Raw genomic sequence first — 24,216 nt, forward strand, 5'->3', positions numbered from 1 at the left:
GATGTCAAAAATTCGAATACGTGGAGGAAAAATGTATTCCAGTGGGAAAATCTGCCCCTTCCCCACCCCAAACTTCAGGTGGCTTGCATATACATTAGAGTAAGAGGTAGAATTGCTTTTCATTTAAATAATTAATTTTAAAAAAGTATGATAAGCATCAGCTGTAGCTTTTGCTTTTAGATGAACAGTAGGCAGATCTTGAGAAAGGTCATGGAGAAGAAATAAAAGGAAACCGTTTGCTATGATTGCTAATAACATGGTTGAGAAAAAAACATATTTTTGTCTCAGTGGAAAGAGGGTCTGAGACAGCCCAGTGCAAACATAGGAAACAGTCAGCTGCAATAAACAAAGATCCCCCCAAAAAAGGAATAGAGATTTGAGAAGGCAAATGGTTGAAGAGCTGGTTTTGGTTTCTGTCTCCTTCTTGATAACTAATGCATTTGGGGCCTTGCATTTGCTGTTTAGTGTCAGCATTTTTTATTTCTCTCTCCTTTGTATACAGGCACACTTATAAGTATTAAACTGAGGAACCTGCCAAAGACTACTTCAAGCAGATCCTTACTGCAAGTGGTGGACGAAGCTAATCATTTGCATGAATTTATGACCTTATAAAGAAGACTATGAAAGATTGAGCTGCTTAATTAACTACTGCAATGAACTAATCTAGGAAATCATAGAGACATAGCCAGCTCAAGAGAATTCTGTATTTTCTACATTCTTTGTGTGTGTATGGCAGAAGGTTCTTGGATAGCTTGTTGTTTGAAACTTAGTGAATGATAACGGGCTGGAATTTCTCTTCTTGAATTCTATGAATACTCACTTTTAATTGTTGAAATACATTCCTCTATCTTGTGGGTTCTTCGGATCCTCTGTTCTAGTACAGTGTTTGCCTGTGGATATTACTGCTTGATGCCTGAGGGACTCCTAATGTGCACAGTTTTATAGTCTGTTAAAAGCAGTTAAGATGTAAAAGTCTGTCCAGTTCTTTTCCTTATGTACTGAGGGCATTGTGCATTGAAGTTCCTCAGTCTGTGTCTTGGTGAGAATTAACTTCTTTGGGAGTTGGGGGATCCTGTTGCTTTCTTCACGAGGTTGCAGGCTGAGCATCCAAGTGCTCCGCTCTCCTTTATGTTTTTATTCCCATGCCCACGTATGAGTTAGGCAACTGTTGTTATCCCTGTTTCGCAGTGAGATGCAGAAAGGCTGAAGGCTAAGATCAGCAATACATAAGAGCTTGGTAGTATGGGCTTCGACTTGAATTTCCAAAATTCTAGGCAACTATTCTGCCTTAAAGAACACCTTTCCATTTGAATGCTTCCTCAGTGCTTCTGTTGTGTACCAATGTCATTCAGCTGCTCTCTCCTCTCTCATTTTTCCAGCATGATCACAGCTCAGTTACCTCAGCTATCTCGCATCCCAGACTAGCAGGATTTATGTACTCCAGGACAGTGGCATGTCACTGAACGGTGTCTACCTCTAAATTACTGCTTCAGAGAGTGAAGTTTGCTGTAGGGCTGAGGAACAGACTTCAGTCTGTGTATCAGCTCATAAAGTCCACTTTCCTAACTTGCAGCCTGCCCTCTGCATTTCTTTTCTAGGTTGAATTGCTTTGTTATTTAAGAAGAAAAAAAGAAAGAAAAAAGAAGTGCTTGTCCATTTCTGCTAATTCCCTTTTATTTTCTCCTTCTTCCTCTGTAAACTGCTGCCTGACCTTCCCAGTAAAAGGAGACTCAGACCTTCAGACAGTCCTTTTTGTTGACTATTTCCTTGCTGGGGTGTCATGCAAAAAAACCAAAAACTGAAGCAATAGTATGCATAACAAACATAAGCCATTTGTCCTAGATTTCTCTCCTAATGACAAGGAGACTGAGATATTATTACATACCTGCCTGAGCTAGTGACATTTCTAAGTGCGTGATGCAGAAAGTCGTAGAGGTTATGAGGGGTGGTATCCAAAACCCATGTGAATCAGAATCAACTCCAGTACACCCCATGAAACTGTTCAGGCCATACACATATGTAGTTTGTGACCTGAAAATCTAATCTTTCTCAGAAAATGAATGTATCTCTGGACTTGCTTTGCTCATCCTTGTAGCTATTCAGCTTGGAAATGAGAGGATCATAGAATCATAGAGTGGCCTAGAATGAAAAGGACCTCAAAGTTTCAACGCTGCTGCCGTAGGCAGGGTCACCAACCACCAGACCAGGCTGCCCAGAGCCACATGCAGCCATCACAAGGCTGTTTGTTGAAACACTCTTAGTTTGGTTTAGTTTCATTTCACCTCCAGTGGGAGGAAAGATTCCTTTTTCCTTGCTTCTTTGGTTGTGCCTGGTTCCTTAGGTTACCAGGAAAGCCTGGCCTGCATTGCATGCATTTTGACTCTTCCCCCTGTAAATTTACCTGTCTAGTAGAGGAAAAAGTTGTGCTTGGACTACATAGTAGACCCATATAATGCAGAAAACAAAGCTTTATTGTTTGCAGGGCTTCTTTGTTTGATTCAAATAGGTGAGAACCAGAAAGTCCAACTTAATACAGCAGTCAGTACCAGAGTTGTGGTGTCTGAGTGGGATAACAAAGTGCACAGACATCTTTGTAATACGGTTATCATGGTGCAGTGTTCTGCAAAGCACGAAGTTGGAATGATCCATGAGGAGATCTGTATTTCTGCCTTTCTTTTAATACAATTTAAAAAATAGACCTCTTGCTTTTAGTTCAGAGTCTTACATGAGGAGAAAGTGCTTTTACAACTGCTCTTCAGTCACACCATGAAAGTGAGTTTAAGTCCCCTGTGGGGCAAAATAGCTTAATATCCCACTGCCCTCATCTCTTCTTGCTCAGCAGCAGTGATGATCCCTTCTGTGGAGGGTTCAGGAGTGCGACTCGCACCCTAGAAAATGAAAAACACTTGACTCATTTACGTAGTAGTTTGCAGTACAGCCTACCCAGCTACCAGAGCAAAGACCACAAACTTTCACATTTGAGTCATCTGCTGAAAACTTACATGTTTTTATGAAGAAAGACCTAAATGTTTGTTTTAAAGCCATTTTATTTGCTTTCTTGCAGTTTAATCATTTGACTCTTAGATGATGAAGGCCATGTGTCAGAAGGATTTTCTTGCTGTCTTTCTTTGATTGCTGAACTGTGATGAGTGTTTGACCTTGCTTCCACTCATAAGAACAATTGTTTGATTCTAGTGTGAATATCAAAGTTTGTGTCTATAGAAACCAATCAACACTTCCTCCTAATTTTTGTAAATAGGCTGTGGCTGTGACACTTGGATTTCCTGCCTCTTGTATATTTGAATCAAAAAATCTCTGCACTCACTGCATTCACCATCTATTGCCTCGTAATTAGGCATCATTTTTATTATAGTCTGTATTTCTCCGTGTCGAGGTATTTCCAGACATCACTGGAGCTTATGATCTTCTTTCATTTTTAATCTGCATCATGGATTGGTGTAAGGGTCTTCCTTAGTAGTAACTGTAGGAAATAGCAAGTAATGTAAGAAAAGCTGGTTGAAGTGCCTGCAATTAGCATTGCTGAACATTTAGTAATTTTCCAGGATAACCTTTTGGCGTGGCATTTTTCCATACTTAGTAGCTGTTTTCACGTTGATTTTTTTTTTCTTCTTCTTATATTTCAGTGTGAATGATTCTGGTTGTCTTGAGAACAAGATACAGAAAATCACGTTTCTGTACCTTTTATAAAAATAGTCCACCTGTTTCATTGAGTAGCTGCGTAGCACCTTTGCTTTTGAGGGTGGATATTTGAATTTTGGATGTGGAGTTGCCCTGGCATTAGGGACCTTCTCATTTGCTGGAAAAAAATTCCATAACTGGTCAATTTATAAACTCAGAAATGTCTCATCTGTCTCCTGAGGAGAGCTATGGTCCATAGGAAGCGAGAGGAAGGAGACTGACTGTTCCTTCATGTTTTCAGCAAAGCTGTTGGTTGCGCAGAAAGGATGGAACAGGAGGAAGAGAGCATGTTCTGGATGAGTGGATACATGGGGCTCGCTGAGCAAGGAGATGAGGGCTGTTAGGATTGCAAAAACCAATTGTGGGGACAGCATTTTGGAGCTGGTCTGGCTGGATTATTAGATGGGATTGGGATTAAGATGAGGATCCTGAAGGAAACTGGGATAAAAAGTCTGAGGAGGGAAGCAGTGAGACTGAATCCACAGAAGGGAAGATCAGAAGGAAATCTCTGCTCCGTACATTGGGATGGAGTTTATGATTACTGAGGCTGGTGTTTCATGTTGCCTGTCTTATTTGGTGAGAAGATACATGACTGTCCCACCCTCAATTGTTTGCTATGATCTCGAGTGCTTGGCACAGCCCTATAGCCAAAGACAGCAGAACGAATTATGCAAGTGCTGCCCCTCTGAATCAGAACAAAAACCTCACTGTGAAATCACACAGTTTAGTTTGAACTGCTGCTAGGGCTGTTTTGGGTATCTGACTTAATACTGGAGTGGATGAGAGGCATTCAAGCTGTTTGCTCCAGCACCTTTGGGACAGAAGAGTAGTCTCCAGCTAGAGAATGCCACAATTATCTGGCTGGCAGAGGTGCTGTGTGGGAGCACATCTGTCTCCACCTATTTTTACCCCTTAGTCTTGCTATCTCTGTGCTATCAGTGCATATCTACGAATGGATATTGCATCTTAAACCTGCAGCATTAGTTCATGGGAGGCCTTCTGCTCTACTGCTTGAAGTTACTCCAGTACCTCTCATAGAGGGTGGTTTGCTGCTTTTAAAGATTCAGTCCCACAGTGATTCTGACCTACAGGTATGGATAGACACCCTGCTTGTGTCTGTGACAGCACAGCCTCCCATGTGCTCAGTGCCCTTCCCTTGGAAAAGAACCTCTAGAGACTCTTTGGGAAAGCTGAATGTCTCCCAGGGGGTTTTAGGCAAAGCTGGAGTGGCGTCGAAGACAGGAAATTGTAGACCAGAGCCCCTCTGACTTATTTTCACCATAAGGGATTACAAAATGCTTTTCTAGCAGACTGCTAGCACTTCTGAAGGGAGACAGTCATCACAGGAAGAGGGGCAGCTGGTGCCGAGCACGTGTGTGGGAGGAAAGCCTCTTTGAGTGGTGGAGCCGGGTTTGGAAGGGACCCTTGTCCACAACCTCAATCTCTCGGAGTCTGTACAACAGGGAGAAAAATCTTCTCACAGGAGTGTTGCGAACATGCACTAATTTTAGTATGTCAGGCAGTTAGGTAATATGGTGGCAGCCAGAAAATAACCTATGAGGGAATTGTTGGTTCTGTCTTTAAAGCACGTTTCAAGTAAAGATATTTTAAAAAGGCTTAGGACTGTTTTTAATAGCGAGAATGAAGCAAATTACTGAGTACTGTTTATTCAGTAGCGCAGTGAATGGCACCGTTTCCCGTGGAAAAAATACTGTGATGATAAAATTAAACAAGATGAAATGTTGCATAATTGGCCATTTTTTTTTTCCCCAGCGCTTCCCTGTCTTTTAGCTCGTGGCTTTGCGAATGTAGCATTTTTGACACGTCGGGATATCTTTGCGTGCCTAATGAACTGTTCGTGACCAAGTCTCAGCACTTTCCGTCCAAGGATGCTCAAGCACTTTAATGAGGGCTTAAAGGACATGAGAGCATCTGACACTTTGTCTTCAGTCTTCTTTAAACACGGTGCTGTCTCCAAAAGTACTTACCTCTGGTCATTAAAAATGGCTGCAACTCCATATAAAGGAGATAAGAGGGGAAGTGTTTTTTTCCGATTTATTTTCTGCCAAGTTTGGCAGAATATTTGTATTTGTGAGCCCTTGCACAGCAACAGGCGAGCAGGAGAAACACAGAAATATGACTGTGAAACCACAGATGTTGTCAGCGAGGAAACAGAGCCGGCTGAACTCTCGTAACTAGGTTTAAATCATTTTGAAAATGTCAGTATTTGAAATCATCTGTCTCTTACCTTTGCTGAGCGTGTTCAAGGAGCCGGGTATCTTGCTGTGTGGCAGAGGAAGCAGGTAGACCGATGGGCACAAAGTGAAATGATTGAAAGGGCTGCTGGCAGCTTCCTGAGGTGCTGAGCACAGGTTGCTCCCACTGATTTCACCTGGAGCACTCAGCAGCTCCAACCACCAAAACACGTAGTCTGAGGAGCAGAAGTAAAGAGAGAACACTGGCGTTAGCACATTCACCATGGAGCAAGCTGTGTGTGAACCTCCGCATCACAGCAGCATCTTGGCTGCAGATAGCCAGAGGCAGCTCGCAGGCCTGCCTGCAGGGAGGTGGTGCCTTGTGTCTGCTTAGGGCCATGCTGCAGCCATTGCCCGTGCCCAGTCCTTCCTCACCCCATTCTTGCTCTGTCCTCACAAGAGAATCTGTACTACAGCTGCAAGCAGCGTGGTGATGGAAATTGCGTTGCTTTTTGCTCCCGGGGCCTGTGACTGATGTTGATCAGGCTGTGCTGCTGTACTACAAGAGCTCAGAAGCAGCATTTGTACTGCGGTTACGTGAAGCTCCCGCTGTACACATGCTCCTTGCCCTTGCCTCAGGTGCGGCTTGCTCTGCATAAGACGTAAGCGGCATAGAGCAGGTGCTGCCTTCTCATGTTTTTGCACAGAGCGTAGCACAGCGGGGCCTCAGTTTCGTCATGGTTTTTGGACATGCTGTAATGTAAGTAAGGCTTCTCAGTCTTGCTGAGTAATTGGAATAGGTCACACCGGCTGAACTTGCACAGTTTTCCTCAGTGAGGAAAGATTTCTCTCTCGTGCTTGAGAGGGGCCCTGCAGGTGTTCCGAAGGTCCAGCCCCACCTGGCTGCCTGGATGAAATGGCAGCAAAGCAGAAAGGGGCCCCTTTGCACAGCTCCACTCCCAGACGAGTGGAGGGAAAGTTCTCTCAGTGCTGGAGTGTGGGCTGCCAGGCTGCAGGCTCAGCGAGCACATCGTGCAGGTTGCGTAGATGGAGCTTTGTCGCTCCCAGAAGTGCTAGAAACTTAATTGCTTTCAAAGGCAAGCCGGAATCTGGAGGACCCAGTACAACCTGCTGAGAGATCGTAAATCATGACGTACAATTGGGTTTCTCTGCTGGGGCTTGTGTGGATTGAGTTTGCTTTGTGAGCAAACGCCTTTGGAATACATTGGTATGTGTTTTTTTTGTTGATTCTTAGACGTAGCAGTAATTGTTGTTGGCTTTTTAATAGGCATCTATGCTCTGCTATGTAGTCGCTATTCATGCTTTCTAAAAAGAGTTCAGACAAAAAGAAATAGTTGTTCTGCCTGAGAATCATGAAAGCCTTTCTGCATTTAAATGCACTGACAGCTTTGGTCCAGGTGGTGGCCAGCCATTGTCCCTTCAAATAGGCGTGGAGAGAGAGCTGGCTGGTGGAAGTTTGACCACTGCTGTTTATCTTCTCCTTAAGTGACAGTGTCGGCTTGTTCCGTTTTTATGCTAGCTTGCCAGTGCCTTTTGTTTCTAGCCAAAGGAACCATGATGGAAACTGAGGAAAACCTGCCTTTTGTAGATAAGGAGTGTTATTTTCAAATGTGCTTATATAGAGTAGGTCTCTAACTCCTGTTTTCCAAAGTAGCCCATGTGCAAATGCATGGAGGGTTTCTGATGTTTTTATACACAACCCAGTTTTAGTGTCATTTTCCTCATCTTCATAAATTTACAGGGTCTCCATTGATAGGAATACTCTTTTGATGTATTTTGCATGGAAAGTAAAGCAGGAAAAGGTTTTAAGGTAAGGCAGCCAAATAATGTAGGGTCTTTTGATCAGTTTCCATTAGCATTAAAGCAGTAATCTGTCCAGTTAGATTTTATTTGAAAGGCAGCTCAGTGTTTAAAGAAGATAAACATACCAGCTGACATTCAATACGTCCGCTCAAGTCACCAGCAGAAAGCTCACTGAACCTTGGCAAAGGTGCCTTGTGCCCAGTGTTTCTAAAAACATCTCCCATGCTAGTGGGTTCATTACTGAAACGCTCTGGCACTGCACTGGGTCTGGTGCCAGTGCTGGACACTTGGTCCAACTCCAGTTGGAGCTGGGGAAGGGCTGAGTTTTAAGATCTCTAGGATGCATTTGTGGCCAGAAGAAACTGAGCGCTGGAATGATGCGTCATCCAAACTGTGGCTGATTCCTAGAAATGGATGAATGTGCTGTTTTAATTTGGAGAGCTTGTGCAGCTGAGGTTATTGAGACATTAGCACTCAGAAGCCAGAGATCTGCAGCACTGAAGATTGCCTGGCGCACAGACAGGCAGAGATCTAAATTGCTTTGAGGTGCTGACAGTTATCACAGCTCTGTGCAGACACACCTTTGCTGGTACTGACAAAACACAAATATCAGTTTCACATCACTGTTCTCTTTGGCTGGTGTATAGCTTGAAACTGTACTACGCCTTCTCAACATTCGGCTCAGGAAATGGAGACGGGAGGTCAACAGCAAAAGTAGCCTCTAATCAGATGGTAAATTTTAAGTGTTCTGCATAGGGACAATATTTTTTAAAAGCGGTATCACCTACAAGAACTGATCTGAAAGTAATGCCTCCTAATTTATTGTGTTGATCCACAGTAGGTGGATGTTGGTGGGTGTTGGTGGTATGGCAGTAGAGATTGAACCTTCCCACCATTATTCTGTTACATATTGTTGCCGTGTGATGGATGGCAGCAGAGGGGGGGTCTGACAGAAAGGCGTCTGACGTGGAAGTGCATATGAAGCGGAGGTGTGTCATTGAAGTCCTCCATGTGGAAAAAATGGCACCCACTGACATTCATCAATACTAGCTGAATGTTTCTGGAGCCCAAGCAGTGGATGCGAGCACAGTGAGGAGGTAGGTGGTGTGTTTCAGCAGTGGCAACAGTGACATGAAAGACAAATTGCATTCTGGATGGCTATGATGGGCTTTCACGAGTCATTGCTGATGAAAACACATAGAGAATGGTGGTGACTATGTTGAAAAGCAGTGTTTTGTAGCTAAGAATTTGCTCTATCAAATTATGGTATGTACTCTTTGTATCTGTTGTAGTTTCAATGGAAATAAATAGGAGGCAGTACTTTTGGAGCAAGCTATATACATTTTTGAAGATTAAACATTTAGCTTCATTTCTTTCAGTGCAATTCTGTTGTATCACTCTCAGTTTCATCCCAGGTCACGCTGCTGAAGTGGCAGTGGATGGAAGAGCAGAATTTGGCCTGCGATGAAGGCCAGTAGCCGATCAAAGACAAATACTATTTTCTTTCTTCAACAGCGAGTTCCTCCAAACGTTGTAGATAACTGAAGAGTCTGCTTCTGAACCGACTCCAACCCTGTATGCAAATAAAATTGCTGTGAATTCAACCTTTACTAGAAATCACATCCATTACGAGTCTTTGTGACAAAGTGCTGGGGCTTTGACACCAATCATTTCCGGAAGGGGCTCACTGGGAACCCAGGATAATCCCAGCAGACTGGGATTCTGCTAATCCCCGTGGCATGTCAGTGAAGCTGTCAGTGATAGCCTGCATGTCTGGGAAGGACCTGAGGGGATCTGTCACGCATTGAGATGGTTTGTGGTCAGTCCTCAATGCTTACAGTCCCCTCAGACTCTGGATTCACGTTGTGGTTGTTGCTGGTCAGTTCTGTGAGCCCTGCATCAAGGGTCTTAGACAAGCAGATGCACAGTGCAACCCAGAATTTTGTCAGCTGGAGTACATTCATCTCATCAGATTGTGGCCTGTATTAGCTCTGAGTGGATTTGTTGGTCTGGGCTTCTTTGTGGTTCACCTGGGACAGGCTGTAGTTCCTCGTAGCTTTGTGCAGCACTCAGCTATCAGGCACTGCTCCGTGTGTAACTTCAGCAAAGAGGAAAACTTGCTGCTGTTTCAGTTCTCAGTCTTCCAGAAAGCCAGCAGATGGGGTGTGTGCAATTCCAGTGCGAAATCATTGCACTTGTTCTCAACCCAGAGATTCAGCTTTCCTTTTTACGTGTTTGTTGCAGTCTATTTTGCTGTTAAGTATGGCCCTTTGTAGGAATCCTGAGGAAGCACTCAAAATTCTCAGTTGGTCCTCCGGTGTGAAATAGAGTATGATCTAGCTCGCACCTTGAAACACAGTTAGATCTTTGAAATCTGGATGTGAATATTGTAGCACACGTGTTTCTGAAATGAAACTAGTCATAGGCTGGGAAAGTACTGGATAGTTAGGAATAGGCTGGGATAGCACAGAGTTCCACTTAACCTGAGGCTGCAGGATCAGCTACAGATGCCAATGGGGCCAACTATAAAACATGCTTCCTTTTTCTTTTTTTTGTCTCCAAGCCCAGGATGAAAGAGTAAATGTCTATTTGTATGCATAATTCTGTTGATTATACATATGAAAATTAAATTTGCTAGCAGTGCAAATGAAATTATTTTGCTATTATTAATAGTTCTGGAATAATAATATTAAAGACAGTAGAAAGAGTTGCTTGTTACATCCTGGGCTGGATTTTATGCCTGTAGGTCTTGCAAGAGGAAGGAATCTCAAAAAGAAGATCAGTGGTTTAGGAGAGGTGCTGCTGCCCTGAGTTACCTTCCTCTGGGGAGTACAGAGCAGAGCACAGCGTGCACCAACAAGGAAGTAGGCTCACCAAGGGTTGCTTTATGCCATTCACAATGAAAGTGTTCAGGGATTGAGTCCTGTTAGGTGGGTCTCAGCTGCTCACACCTGACTTGTGGTGGAGAAGCCTTCAAGTGGTTTGGTAATAATTAACCAAGGGAGGACTGCTAGAACAGAATCCGTGTCTGACGTGTGCACAGAAGGAGAGAATATCTTGCCAAGAAATTAGTTAAAATTAGAATACTATATCAGAATTCAGTTATCTTCTGAGAAGTAGCAAGAATGCTGATGGCCAGAGTCTGCGGCTGAAGTTTCCCAAGAGATCATACGCTCTCTTCTGAGCTACTAATGTGATTGCAGGATTGTAGAAATTTTTAAACAGCAGAACAGCCTCAGCTAATATAAATGAAAAGTCTAGTAGCAGGAGGTGACAGACACCAGTTCAGCTGATGTCCATGATGAAAGAGACAAATGACATGACTGTATTACCTAACACTGCCTTCTAAGTGAGAGCCATGCTGAAATGTTTTGGTCCGGTGTGGTGAAGTGGTGCTCAAAATACTACAGCAGCCTAGTAGCTGCACTAATGATTTACTTTCTTAGAAGTCTAATTTTGTATTATAGCACAATCACCATTTCCCCTCTGTGTTTAAGGTGCAGTTGTGCTGAGTGTGCAGTTCTCATTGGCTGCCTCAGGCAGGCTGCAGGTCAGCTTTTGAATGTAGGAGAATTCATGAAAGTTAAGTATTTTGGATACTGTTAATGGCAGTTGTGCAAGTACAAAGACTTTGCTTTATCAGCAGATGTGGTCTAGGTTTACATTTACAGCCACATTAAATCCTTACGTTTATTGCAGTCGGGGGAAAAAATGGGGAGCTCAATGCAGTATTTAACAATCTGCTTTGATAGCTGGCCAATCCACTTACCCTTGCACGGAGCACATGCCACAGTAGTTCTTTCTTCTATTAACTCTTTGGTGCTGAGAAACAGAAATGATTCGCATGATGTGGAACGGGGAAGAAAAAAGTGCAGGCCTGGCAAAAACTTTGTGCTTACCTTGTGCCCAGCCTGCAAGGGATCTGTGAACTATGGCAGTGATCTGATGAACATGTTTGCCAGATGGTTGTGGTGCTCGAGAGTGTGATGCAGCCCTGCTCGGTTCTGCAGGGCAGCATCTCTGTGGGGAAATGAGCTGGGCTGGGCGCTGGCTGGTTTGTCAGAACTGTTGCTGGCTGTTGTTCAGTGTAGCTCAGCTGTTCCCGTGTGACACAGCTCTGTTTCCTCACCTCTTGACTCTCTGATTCTATGATTCTTGCACAAGTGGTGCCAAGGGTTTGGAGGGGGAGGATTTTGCCAGCATCACTATTGTGTGGTTAAGACGCTGGTTTTTTTTCTGTTGGACTGGGAAGGGATGGGGAGGAATTATATCCTTGCATGGAGAAGTGGTGATGGCTCATAAGCTGGAGGTGCAGGAGCTTTTGTTGAGGACTGTAGAAGGGAGGCCATGTCTCCTTGCTTTCTCAGTGCAGAAATAACCCCTAGGAGAGCATTCATGGCTCCAGAGCCTGGCCTGGCTGAGCACCCATCGTACAGTGAGCAGTGAGCGAGCTTGTACTTCCTCGGAAAGCACCTGATGCAACCTCCAAGTGCTGCGAGGGGCAGTCATTGGCAAGAAATGGTAGGAGCTTCTTTCCCAGGATTAAACACAGTGCTATCCTCCTTTAGAGCAGAGAAATGAGGGGCCGGGAGAAGGATGTGAAAAATAGATCAGCTTCAATTGAAACCTGGCGTTTGGAACACCTCGAACTTTGGCAGACCTCAGGACAACACTTCAAAGTTGTTCAGCCTCACAAGGTACAGTGTAATCTTCTGTTTGGGGAAAGTATTATGCAGGGGCTGGGGCTTCCTTGTGCTGGGCACACAAGCTTAAGGTAGGTCCTTGCTGAGGCTTGTGATCACATGGAGCTCATTCTCAGCCTACGCTTTGTGAGCTGTTTACATGCCTGTTTGCCATCTCCCCAGATATTTAGCAGTAAACATTTCGTCTGAATTGGTTTTACTACCTTGAGCAATGAGCTGTGAATACGCCCAAGTCTTACTGAACCTAACCACCTTTACTCTTCTGAGACCATCCTCCTTATTCTGAAATCATTACAGCTAAATCAACATGAATGCTCTATTTCGTGACAGCATGAAAGGAGCGTGGCCTCCTAATTACCCTAATATTCAAATATTTATGGGGGAGACTTGGAAAGCGCTGGGCTCCCTCAGCTCCCTGCGTTTCAGCAGGTATCTCTCTCATTGCTTGATCTGGACAGCAAACAGAAATTTGGCACATTGGCTTACGAGTGAAGTTATCATTCTGGTAGGGCTCAAGGACAAGGATCTTTGCATCTCAGTGTAGTGCCTGGACTCACTTCTCTTTTGGCTGAGTGCAGGGGTGCAACTCAGCCTAGTTCACTTTTTTTGGCCACGCGTGCCTCTAGCTCATTCTGAAATACGATTAATACATGCCTGCACGTCAGTAGGATTCTAGGTTGTAAGATTACTAATTGGTTTCACTATTGTTTGCCACTTGAGTGCGGTTTTTTTAATCTGAGGTGAAAAGAACATCATTATTTTTAGCTTGTAACAAAGAAAAACACATTTTCTCTTGAATGTCTTGATACGATATAATATAATCTAAATTTTTGCACAGATCGTTTCCAAGAGATTGGCTGTCAAGTGTGATAAAAATCTGCACTTTTGCAGGGACCCAATGAGACTTTGCAAATTCAGATTTATTCGCAACGTTAAATGTGGTTGAAGATGTCATTTTTTTAAAATAGCACTTTTAGAAGTAGTTAGCTTAAAAGTATAGCAATTCAAAGCACAGAGGGAATGATTTTGAAGTGTAACGTCTTGAAACACAACGCAGAGGTTGACAGTTTCACTACAATTAGAAGCGAGGCAGGCACAACTCCCACTTCTGAAAACTTCCCTATCTCACTGCTTCCTCTCTTGGCCTAGAAAACCTCAAAAAAATGTTGAGTGGCTTTGCTTATTGACTTAACATAGTTATGCTCAGCAGCATTAGGAGACAGAGCAGGAAGGGCTGCCAAATCTGTCTGTAAAGAATAATCTTTACTGAAAGCTTCCCAGAAGTATTTTTTTCAGATGCTTTCAGTCTCCCGAGAATGCTGCGTTTCTGAGCAAAGCAAGGTTTAGGGTGGGTTTTTTTTTTTCTCTCTTATTTTTTAACAAGGCTTGTTTTGTTAGGAAACCACTCCCTTCTGCTTCTGCATTTAGCCTGGCTGCTAATTGCCTTTTGGCCGATGACATTTTCCATGCATTGCCACGTTCTCCCCCCCGGCCACGACTTTGTGCTGGTTACATTACGTGGCACTTCTGCCCACTGCCTCCCAGTGGAGTGAGCGAGGGCTGCCGTGTCCTGGAGATCTGGTCCTTTCTGACTGAAGTTTGGGAAGCCAATTCCTCTAGGGTGTGATTGGTTATGGCATTCCTCCCAATTTAGGGCAGGTGGTTCGAGTAGGTGGGATCAAGTGCTACTGTTGGTTTAAGCGCTGCTTTGCTTGAGATGTTAAAATGTTGCCTAAGAAGCCATGAGGAGGCAGTGGTAGCAGGCCCAGAGGCAGGAGCCCCACAATGAAGGCAAAGGGCTTTCACCTTCCAGAGGTGGTTAAAAGCTCAGATCCACCCCATGGAGCATCAGGCCCTGCTGCAGAATGGACCGGCCAAGCGGTGACCAGCCATGGTGAGTGCTGACAACTGAGTCCTGACCCACAGAGATGAAGGCCACTGCTTGCTCACTTGTCCCGTGTTGCTCCTGCTCCAGGACTAGAGGGCATCCATACAGACTTAAGATGTTGGTGGTGTGGAAAGTGTTCCTGCAGGCCCTGTTATCTGGCTGCACGGAGGTGGAGGTTGCTCAGTCAGCACTGGTCCCTCTGGGACCACTCTCACGTTCCCCACGTGCAGCAAAGGAGCTGCTCCTTCACTTCCTTCAGCTGCAGAAAGAAGTGGAAGGGATGGCAGGAATCTGACTTGCTACAAGTTTCAGGAAAGGCTGAAACTGGTCTGTTGGAATAAGCAGAGGACCAGGAAACAGGAGCACCTGTGTTGCATAGCTTTGGGCAGGTCAATTATCCTTTCTCCAGTGGAATTCCCCTCTGCATAAGGCATGAATGATGCACTTACCTTGCAGGGGTGTTACAGTATGAGCGTGCAGTTAATTTTTTTATAGTGATTCTAGTAAGTAAAAGTCTCAATGACTGCTAAGTATTATGGTGTTTAATTTTATTGAAGGTTAAATGCTGGTGACGTGTCCAGCCAAGCATTGCATTGGCACTGAGCTGGGTGAGTGGCCAGCAGAGAGCACATTTGGCAGCAGACAATGGGCAGAAATGAAAAATGGGCTCACTTCTTCCAGTCCTACATTTTTTTTTAATCTGTTACCACCATAATTAAATGAAAAAATGGAAAGAAATCTTCTCCTCTAGGAGAGTCAGAGAGCAGAAGTGCCTTCAAGCGTGCCCTGAACAGTCTGTAAGTGGTGGCTGTTGAGAGTAGATCATAGCTGCCACGCTGGGAGGTGCCAAGGGCAGTGGTTTGTGTGTGAGTCACACTACTACTGATCATATGATCATAGTCCTAGAATGGCTTCTGTTTGAGAGAGCCTTAAAGATCATCTGGATCCAGCCCTGCTTCTAGTGAGGGTTTTACATGACCAAAAAAGCAGACTGAGGACCCAGAGGAAAGCCTCTTGGGCCAGGCAGTGTCAGACTGTGACATGTTGCTGCAGGAGCAGCAGAGATAGCACCTGTCATTTCTGCATTTGCTCCAGTTTTGTGTGAAATGGGGGCTTTCCAGTGGCAGGGCTGCTCCGAGGGCAGTCGCATCGGTGGGTCTTGAGTTGCCCCTCGGTGTGCTTGCACATCTTGGGCCTTGTGTTACTGCCTGCTCGCTCTCCTTAATTTTTATCAGGTGTGAAATGCAAAGGCTTGTCCTAGTTACCACCAATAGGAGATAGCCCAACCAAATAACAATCTTGCAATAATCAGAGCTAACTTCTGCCTTCAGACATTGTGCACCAGGCCCACCGAAGCTAGCATATAGTGGTAGGGTGGAAGGGTTGGCTCCTGCTTTCTCTGTGCACGTTAATCTGCTGTCACTGCTCTGTTAGAATTACTTGAGGAATGGATCCAGAAGTGAAGTGAAGCAGAGAAGGATCTTTTGGGGGTGTTTTCCAATCCTCAAGCCAAAGCATGCATTCTGCTCTTGCTTACAGCACGTTTGGAAACATTGCCAGGTTCTGGATTTTCTTTGGGTTTTCTTTCTCTCCTAAATCGAAAACTGTGACACGAGCTTAGCTGAACATTACGAGCCTCAGCTCAGTTGTTAACTGAAGGGATAGCAGCATTTCTGAAAGCATCACTCGTTGCAAGAAAGCAAATAGTAGAGGTACAACACATGCTGTTTCTAGTAATAACTTACTTGCCTTATTTTTTATTTTCTGTACTTTTTTCTTCCATAACTGTGTGAAAGTTAGGGAGACAAATTGCAAATCTCACAAAACTCATGGCTCGATGTCAAGTGATTTGAAAAAAACCTTTGTATTTGTCCCAAATTTTACAAGACATTAACTATGAGTTCCTTTCTCACATGACAGTCACCTTTAAGACATGATACTCCTTTTTTGACATTACTAATTATCATTATTGTTGTTGCTGTTATTATGCCAGGAGATTTGTATGGGAGGAATGCTGAAATTAGGATTAAAAATAGCATTTTCATGTCCTCCCACTCAGTGTACTTTGTGCACAGAATACCTTTTATACATGCAGACTTGCTGCTTGGCTAGATAAAAGAAGCTGTCACTTCATTTCCATAACGAAGTCATTCCCAGGAGAATTCCATTGTTTTAGCAATAAGATTTTTCTAAGAGGCCTTTTATTTTGCCTGAGAAAGGTATCAGAAATGAACTTGTGAGTGGTTACTCCACAGAACAATAAGAGGAAGGCAAGACTGCCTCGAATTGATGTAAAGAGATTTGTACATGTATGAATTCTCTTTCGCATCAAAGGAGAATCAATTCCTAACTGAAAATCAAGTAAGAAAAGCCCCACAAAACCTTGCACAAAGTCTTAGTTGTTTGTTTTTTTTCTTGCTAGCAGAGATTTCAGAGGTTCCTATCAGCACCCTCCAGAATAAATTTGGCCATATACCTGATTAAGTTCTGCCCTATTTGAAAAGGCACTTACATGGCTTTTCTGATGCAGATGCTTTCCTGAATTGGTAATCATTACCAATTATTACAGTGCATTAATTTTGTTACCAGGTGTGAAGAAACAACGACTGCGTGCTGTACCAAAGCAGAGAGCAACTGAAGCTTTTGCTCTCCTTTTTGCTCCGTGTGGATGTGGTATCTGGCAGGGTGACAGGCCAGTCCCTTCTTGCCCATGCTCCCTGTGTAGCCACTTTCCTGGGCTGCATCCCACACCAACATAACGTTCCTCTTGTCTGCATGCTGAATGTGCTAAGGCACGCCAGAAGTAGTGCATCAGCCAAGTGCTGATACAGAAAGGATGCACAGCAGGTAAAAGGTCCTGTGGTTTGGCCTTGGTTCACTCTCTTTTTTCTGGGTAGCTCTTCCTGGTTACAAGTTTTGGGCCATGCTTGGATTTTGCAAAGTCTGATTGACACAACCACATCTTCAGTCACCGTGGACAGCTTACTACAGGCAGATGCCTGCAGGTCAAGAACAAAAGGGATGAGTAGAAAAACATTTTCTTCGTAGACGGGAAAGCTGCTGTAGGTTCAGCATCGCTCTTAAACTTGCATTGTATCAAAGAAATACAACAATAGCAGAAATTAGTATTTATAGGAAGGTCTGCGAATTCAGGATGTGATATTATGAGTCACCCGACAGCAAACATGTTTGCACTCCGACTGCTATGACTCATGCTGGCATTTGTCTTCAGTGTGGCAGTTGCTGGAGCCCTCCGCTTGGTGCACAATGAATGAAAGGGCTGAGGTCCCGCTGCAGGCGTACTACGTGCAGCTACACTGCTGAATCGCAGACTCAGCTGGAGAGCATTTCCTGTAACGCAGGCACACGTGCACACACACACACACACACACACACAAACAGTAACACTTCAGGTTTACATACTAGATTCATAGAAAGGAAATGCATAATTACAGTGCTGGCTTATGCACCACATAAAGCAGCCCACATCAAAAGGTGTTTGCCATTAATGTTTCAACAGGTAATCTCTGGATTTATTGCCAAGCGGTGTTCCTGTTACTTAGCGCTCGGTGTTGAAATCATTGAAATCTCTGCTGTGAGCCAGCAAAGTCATCTTAATCCTACAAAAAAAAAAAAAAAAAAGTTTGTCAATAGTGCCTTTGTTTTACAGTACTGTCTCAGAAGCACAAAAGATGCATCTGTGCTGGAAAACAGGGAGAGAAGGGTAAGGGTGGGTTCTGCGCTGGCATCCTAAGGAAGCGATGCTCACGTGATGGCATTGTTTGAGCTTGTGTCTGCCCGTCTGTCCGCACGGCCCCAGGCTCCCAACTTCCCCTCCTATGGCTGTTCTTGGCCAAACCTGCTACTCGAGGCCGCGGGGAAGCTCTGTGTAAGTAGGAGGTTGAGTTGGTGCTGGATCCTGCTGCTGGCCCCGGGCCCTGGCCCGGTCTCACCCGCACCACAGCGCTGGGAGGGTGGGCATCCCCTGGGATTGCTCCTGCCACCAGAAAAGCATTGGCCAAGGGCTCAGCCCGCCTGCTGCTATTTGTTAGTGCTTCTGTCTTCAGAACTGTCCTCCCCGGGTGGTTTGTCTCTAAGTTGCTGCATAAAGATGGAACCTCAGCAGTGATTTTGGTGCTGCTGAGCTGTAGGGCTCACAGGTTTTGGGTCCTCTCTTCTACACTGCGTTTGCAGGAAGTGCTGTGGCCATCACCTGTGCAATGCTGTCTGTGGGTTTAATGAAGGTACAGCCCTTGGACTCATTCTCATCCACAAGTGAGCAGTGTGTTGTGGTTCCCCCGACACGCAGGAGGCTCACTGTACTTGTTGCTGAGCTGCATTTTTTGCATAATGGCTTTCACAAAAGAAAAACATTTGTCGTGTAACAGAAGCATCCTGAGTGGTTACGTTTATTACTTGTATCTGTTCAACATTCAGGCTCTGAGCCTGAATTGTTATGGACTATTTGCATTTTTTTGTCCCCAATTTCTTCTACTTGGAAGAAGAAGTTGCTTCTTCAATTTCTCCGTAGACGAAACAACCCAGACTCATTAGTTTTCTTTTCCCTGGATGGCACTGCATGTCGCACCCACAGCCCACCTGCCTGCTTGCTGCTTCAATATCTTATACTGCACTCCTCATGGGGAGAACCTCAGAAACTAAGTGCAGGGCTAACCACAGTTTAACCTCAAGTATTATTGGGAAAAGTGGTTATTACTGAAGGATAACCAATGAGCAGGATTGAGATCAGTGCTGCTTTACCTGAGATTAAGTTGGGAAAAATAACTACCATTTTTTTTAAGTTCAGTCTCAGGATACCTGATTTCTGTAGGACTCACAGCTATGCTAGTTGATCAGAATTCCTGATCACCTTCACTACTGGCTTCTACACTGGAGAATGTGAGATGCAGCCTTACCCTGCATGCTGGCCCCGTGTGTCTGCTGCTTGCAGACAGATGCTCCCATCCTGCAGCACTTCATTTCACCAGTGGGTACCTGCACTGGAAACAGCACTCACATGGAGAAAAGGTGCAAAGGGCAGGAGCAGCCTGTGGACATGTTCATAGAGCTGGGGGAGAGAACATGCAAGTTCTTACCCCTACTACAAACTGGGGGGCCTTGTTGTCTGAGCCCCCACAGGCTGCCTATTGCTTTTCTGCTTTAGGACCTGCAGGATGTGCAAAGGGCTGACAGCCCAATTTGCTTTTCCCTCGCACCCAGACAGGGTTTATTCACCCTGCACAAAGCGGGTTTGAGGTGCTGTGAAGTTGGATGTTTCTCTGCAGATCACATGCAAATCCATGGAAGTGCTCACTCACATGGCCAGGCTGGGAGGGCTGAGCTCCACGTGTTGTCAGCTTAGGAATGCACGGTAAACCGAAGTTAGAGCGATGCCCAGCTCTTAAACAGACTGAGTCTCTTTTATGCTAAGGTGAAAGGGCTTTGCTGTAAGCCCCCAGAAAGGTTTGGATTGTAATTCAAGGCTTTTTACACTAGCGGAACAGTTAATGTAAAGATGAGTCAGCCCCATCAGAAGCAGCCTTTGTACACTACACAAAAACTCAGCAGATTCTCAGATGGGTAAAGTTCGGCATGACTGATGTGGAGAAGCCTTTATTAACTTGAAATCTGAACAATAGTTGGTTTTATTCCCTTTTCCATTAAATTTTTTTCTGCGTGCATAAACTCAGCTAGACCTGTTGGAAATCCTTTAGAAGTTGTTTCCTCCCATGATAGATGATATGCACATTGGGCAATTGAAATCGCATACGCTCCAAAAAGATCCAGCCTCGCCTTTCCCATTTGCAGCAGGGCAGGACTGAACTTGTCTGCAACTGTTTCATGCACAGGAGAATAAAGGAGAAAATGAATTACGGTTTTATTTGAGTTGAAGGATTAGTTGTGGGATAATAGCAAACAACAGAACAACTCAGACAGGAACAATGCTGCCGTCTCTTAAACAGTTTTATTAGCTTACGCTGATTTGTGAATTAGGAAAACCAAATTATCTGAGGCAAGAGAGTAAGAAACAACAATTAAAAGCCTGCAGGAAAGGACTGGAGAAATGGTGATTTCTCACTGCCTCCTCTTCAAAGCAAGGTGGAGAGCATGACCTTTTGTTGGAATAAATGCACTGTATTGCACAGAGCTCCTTTCTGCTTCTTGGTTTGGCCAGTTTGCAATTGCTTGCTTGTACTGTGGTTCGTACTTGTTGATTGCCCTGGGGTCCAATTTTATTATCTAAATATTCCCCTGAACTATTTCCTCATTCTTAGATTTGAGGTCTGTTCATCTCCATTTCACTTCTAATTTGTGAATTCTTTGCCCTTCTTAGGGCTCAGAGGCAGGGTATGCTGTTACATTTGAATAACCAGAATGCTGTGGGACCATGAAAACCAGCCTCCTTGGGCAACGGTTCCTGCTAATAGCAAAAGTGTGGTCAGTAATCATATCTGTTATATTGTTATGAACAGTACGAATAAGATTCAACCATCATATATATATATATATATATGTTGTATATTTGATAATGATTTATTGACCTTGTTGAAACTTTGATGACAAAGTGAGGTTGAAATTTTGTTGGTACTACAAACCAGAGTCACATTGTACTTGTGTCTGTATTTTCCACGCTTTCAGAATAGTTGCTCCAAATGTAGACAAGGGTGAAAGAAAGCTGTTTGTTCTGGAACGGAGGATGAGTTATTTGCCTGATGAAGCCCACTTCCTTCCTCAATGGTCCCTCAGAGCTAAAACTCATTCCCCTTCTCCACAAAGAGCAAAGTGCCAGATACTGCGTAGTAAAAAGATTGTCCTGGTTGGAGCATGAGCACTCAGTGGCCAGGAGAGGAGTGTGCTTCGAGAAGCAGGGTGTCTCTGTGCATGTCCTGAAGTTTGTGCTGTGCTGTTTTTACATCTTAAGCATAAAGATGGCTGGGAACATTTATAGGCAACTTGCAACTTGCCTCTTACAGAAACAACTGCTAAAGGGTAAGGTCAAGCACATCGCTGCAGATGAAACTAGCTTATGAATTTGCAGGGTATCATCTGCTCCCCAATAACTGGCTGTGTGCATGGTGCATGTATGTGCACTCTGTGGTAAATACCAGCTCTCTCACCCTTCTTCCCCTTAGGGGTTGGTTGCCTTGCTTCATGCCACCTTTCCCGTGAAATGAGTGCATGTGCAAGGATAGCAGCTGCAGATTGCCAGTGCATGATGTCAAACCGATGCTTCTTATTGACTTGTTCTGGTGTCCTCATGCTGGAAGGAGCCTGCAACACAAACTGGAAACTGGTGTCAAGATAACTGCTTATTTAGCATGCAGGGCTTTTATTTCCATGACTTGAGTCTTTGTACAGTCAATCATGGCCTTGTTTCAATTGAAATCAGAATCCTCATCCAGCCTATTGAAGTTAGTAGAAAGACATTTGCTGACCAAAGTGAGCTTCAGTGCAGTGTTAGGGGTGGCTTTCTCTGGAGAGTGGCACGAAGGAATAGATGCAAGCAGGATTTGGTATGGGTGACAAGATATGCCTGGAATAAAAATCTCTGCTCATATTAAAAATAGTTGGAAGCCACGTAATTTTTGCTGAAATGCTAAGTATTTCCTGGTAGTTCTTTGCAGTCCACGTTCAGATTCACCAAAATGTTGAATAACAAGAGATATGTATTGGGTGATTTTTTTGAAGGAAGTAATGAAAATTAAGAATGAACTTTTTAGAAATGTTTTAATTGCCAAATTACTGGGGGGAAAGAACCAGAAGAACTGATTTTGAAAATAATGTTTCATTTTTAACAATCAGGCACAAAATGTTTTAAGTATTTTGAGAGGTTTTTGCTTTTTTGTTACTTTGAAATTCACCTAATTTAAAAAAAAAAAAAGTCACAGAATTGTAGAATGGCTTGGATTGGAAGGGATTTCAAGGATCATGAAGCTCCAACGCCTCCGCTGCAGGCAGGGCCACCAACCTCCCCATTTAATACCAGCCCAGGCTGCCCAGGGCCCCATCCAACCTGGCCTTGAACACCTCCAGGGATGGGGCATCCACAACCTCTCTCAGCAGCTGTTCCAGCACCTCACCACTCTCATAGTAAAGAACTTCTGCCTGACATCCAACCTAAATCTTCCCTTCTTCAACTCAAAACCATTTCCCCTTGTCTTGCTGTTACCTACCCTTTCAAAGAGTTGACTCCCCTCCTGTTTGTAGGCTTCCTTTAGTCTGTAGTGAGGTCACCTCACAGCCTTCTCAGTTGAGTATAAACTGTTCGAGGTTAAACAAAATGTTGAGGGTCGACTTAGAAGTTGTATTTTACTCCTTTTGGTTGGATTTCTATCATTACAAAGCTTATAAGACCACGTCTGACTGTACTGCTCTGTCAAATAAGCAGCAGAGTCCCATTTTATCAGAGAGGAGGAGTTGTTGACCAAAGTCCTGAGCCTGGGTATCCAAAAGATCTTGAGGTTACATTGCCTGAGGCACTGAGGAGCTGTAATTCTAGGTCAGGGTTTCTTAATGAAGAAGGCTTTTGTAAGAGGTCTATTGCATTGCTACAATCCATCAGGGAGATGTGTGCAACTAAGACCAGTCATCGTCGTCATTGCCAACGTGCAGTGGAGAGTCACAACCAGGTGGAAGAGTTAGCAAACATTTATGAGCACTACTTTTTGAGGACTTCACCTCAGCCAGTGAATTGTGGTAGTCTTACACCAAAGCTGTCTGGATCAGTTGGGCAGTTGTTGGTTTGGGTTTTGGAGGGTTTTGTTGTTAAACTGAAAAGGGCTCTCTGTGGGCTGTAGCGTTGAGTGTTTCCCTCGCCTACTACCATTGCGTTGTCTTCCCTTTACTCTTCACCCATGAGTGCTCTTGTCTGTCTGTCTGACTTGTTTCCTGCCTTCACGTAGGGTGAGATTCATCTGCATTCATCTGTAGTCATCCAATCTGAGCTAAGTGTCTAGACTGACTTTATGGAGAGAGAGAAGTAGACCTTTCTGGAGAATGATTCATTCTGTCCTAAAGCAGATGTTTAAGATAAGTCATATTAATTATTCTCTAGATTGCCTACCGTTCTGCACTGAGCTGAGGTTATCTCAGGTGTATGTCTTTGTTTTGCACACATATGTATGTGGATTCCACTGCAGTCCTAATAGGGTGGATTCTCTGTAAGTGAATCCTGAAGTAACATACTAAATGTTTGAGGAGGCTTATGTCAAAGAAATAGGAAGAGTTTGTAACAGGACAGGACACCAACAATTTGAGAAGCATTGATAGCCTGTGGGAACCCAACTGAAGGAAAAAAAGGCTCAATTTGGGCCGTATGGAAATACACTCTGTGCTAAATATTGATTGTGGAGTTCCATTAAAAAGGTAGCATGATGGGTTTCCCAAACCGCTGTAAAAAGGCGCAGGGTAGCTTGATGTCTGGTATGTAGCTGGTAAAAATAAAAATTAAAATTAAGAGATAGCTTGCAGAAAAATACGGTCAAACAAATAAATATGAAAGAAAGGCACAGTATTAAAGATTTCAGCTGTGTAAAAATACTTCCCACTGAAGAGTAGCAAGTGTGTATGCATATTTTTGGTTTCACTACTGCTCTGTTGCAGTATTACAGATAACTGCAGGAAAAGATAAGTGCTCTTGTTCCTGGAGAGAAGTTCATGAGAAACAAAAGTATTCCTGGATCTTCTTGGACTTCCTGGGCTTAACTTGCAGACATTATTCGAAACGACCCAGAGTAGCTGTTTGTTGTTTTTTTCCCTCACTTGTTATAGCAATTGAATTATCCAAGAACAGTTTCATTATGCTTCAACAATTCTGAACTGGGTTTTAATTGTTGGTAATAAGGATGTAGAGCAAATGACTCTTACTATTCTAGATTAGCATTTGACATACGTGCTATACTGAAAT

The 24,216-nt window shown here is 44.0% G+C and overlaps 1 protein-coding gene across 9 annotated transcripts in view; it reads left to right on the forward strand.

The window, feature by feature from the left end:
• Positions 1–24,216, forward strand: part of ATXN1 (ataxin 1) — a 270,887-nt gene that overhangs the window by 167,117 nt on the left and 79,554 nt on the right. Inside the window, exon 4 of one of the 9 annotated variants that reach the window (XM_052697772.1) lies at positions 12,287–12,415. The exons of the other annotated variants lie outside the window; for them this stretch is intronic. The gene's annotated coding sequence lies outside the window, so the exon portion shown is untranslated. The remainder of the gene's footprint in view (positions 1–12,286; positions 12,416–24,216) is intronic. 9 annotated transcript variants of the gene reach the window in all.

This window comes from Tympanuchus pallidicinctus, unplaced genomic scaffold, assembly GCF_026119805.1.
Source record: "Tympanuchus pallidicinctus isolate F22 unplaced genomic scaffold, pur_lepc_1.0 scaffold31, whole genome shotgun sequence".
In the NCBI taxonomy this organism is placed as follows: domain Eukaryota; kingdom Metazoa; phylum Chordata; class Aves; order Galliformes; family Phasianidae; genus Tympanuchus; species Tympanuchus pallidicinctus.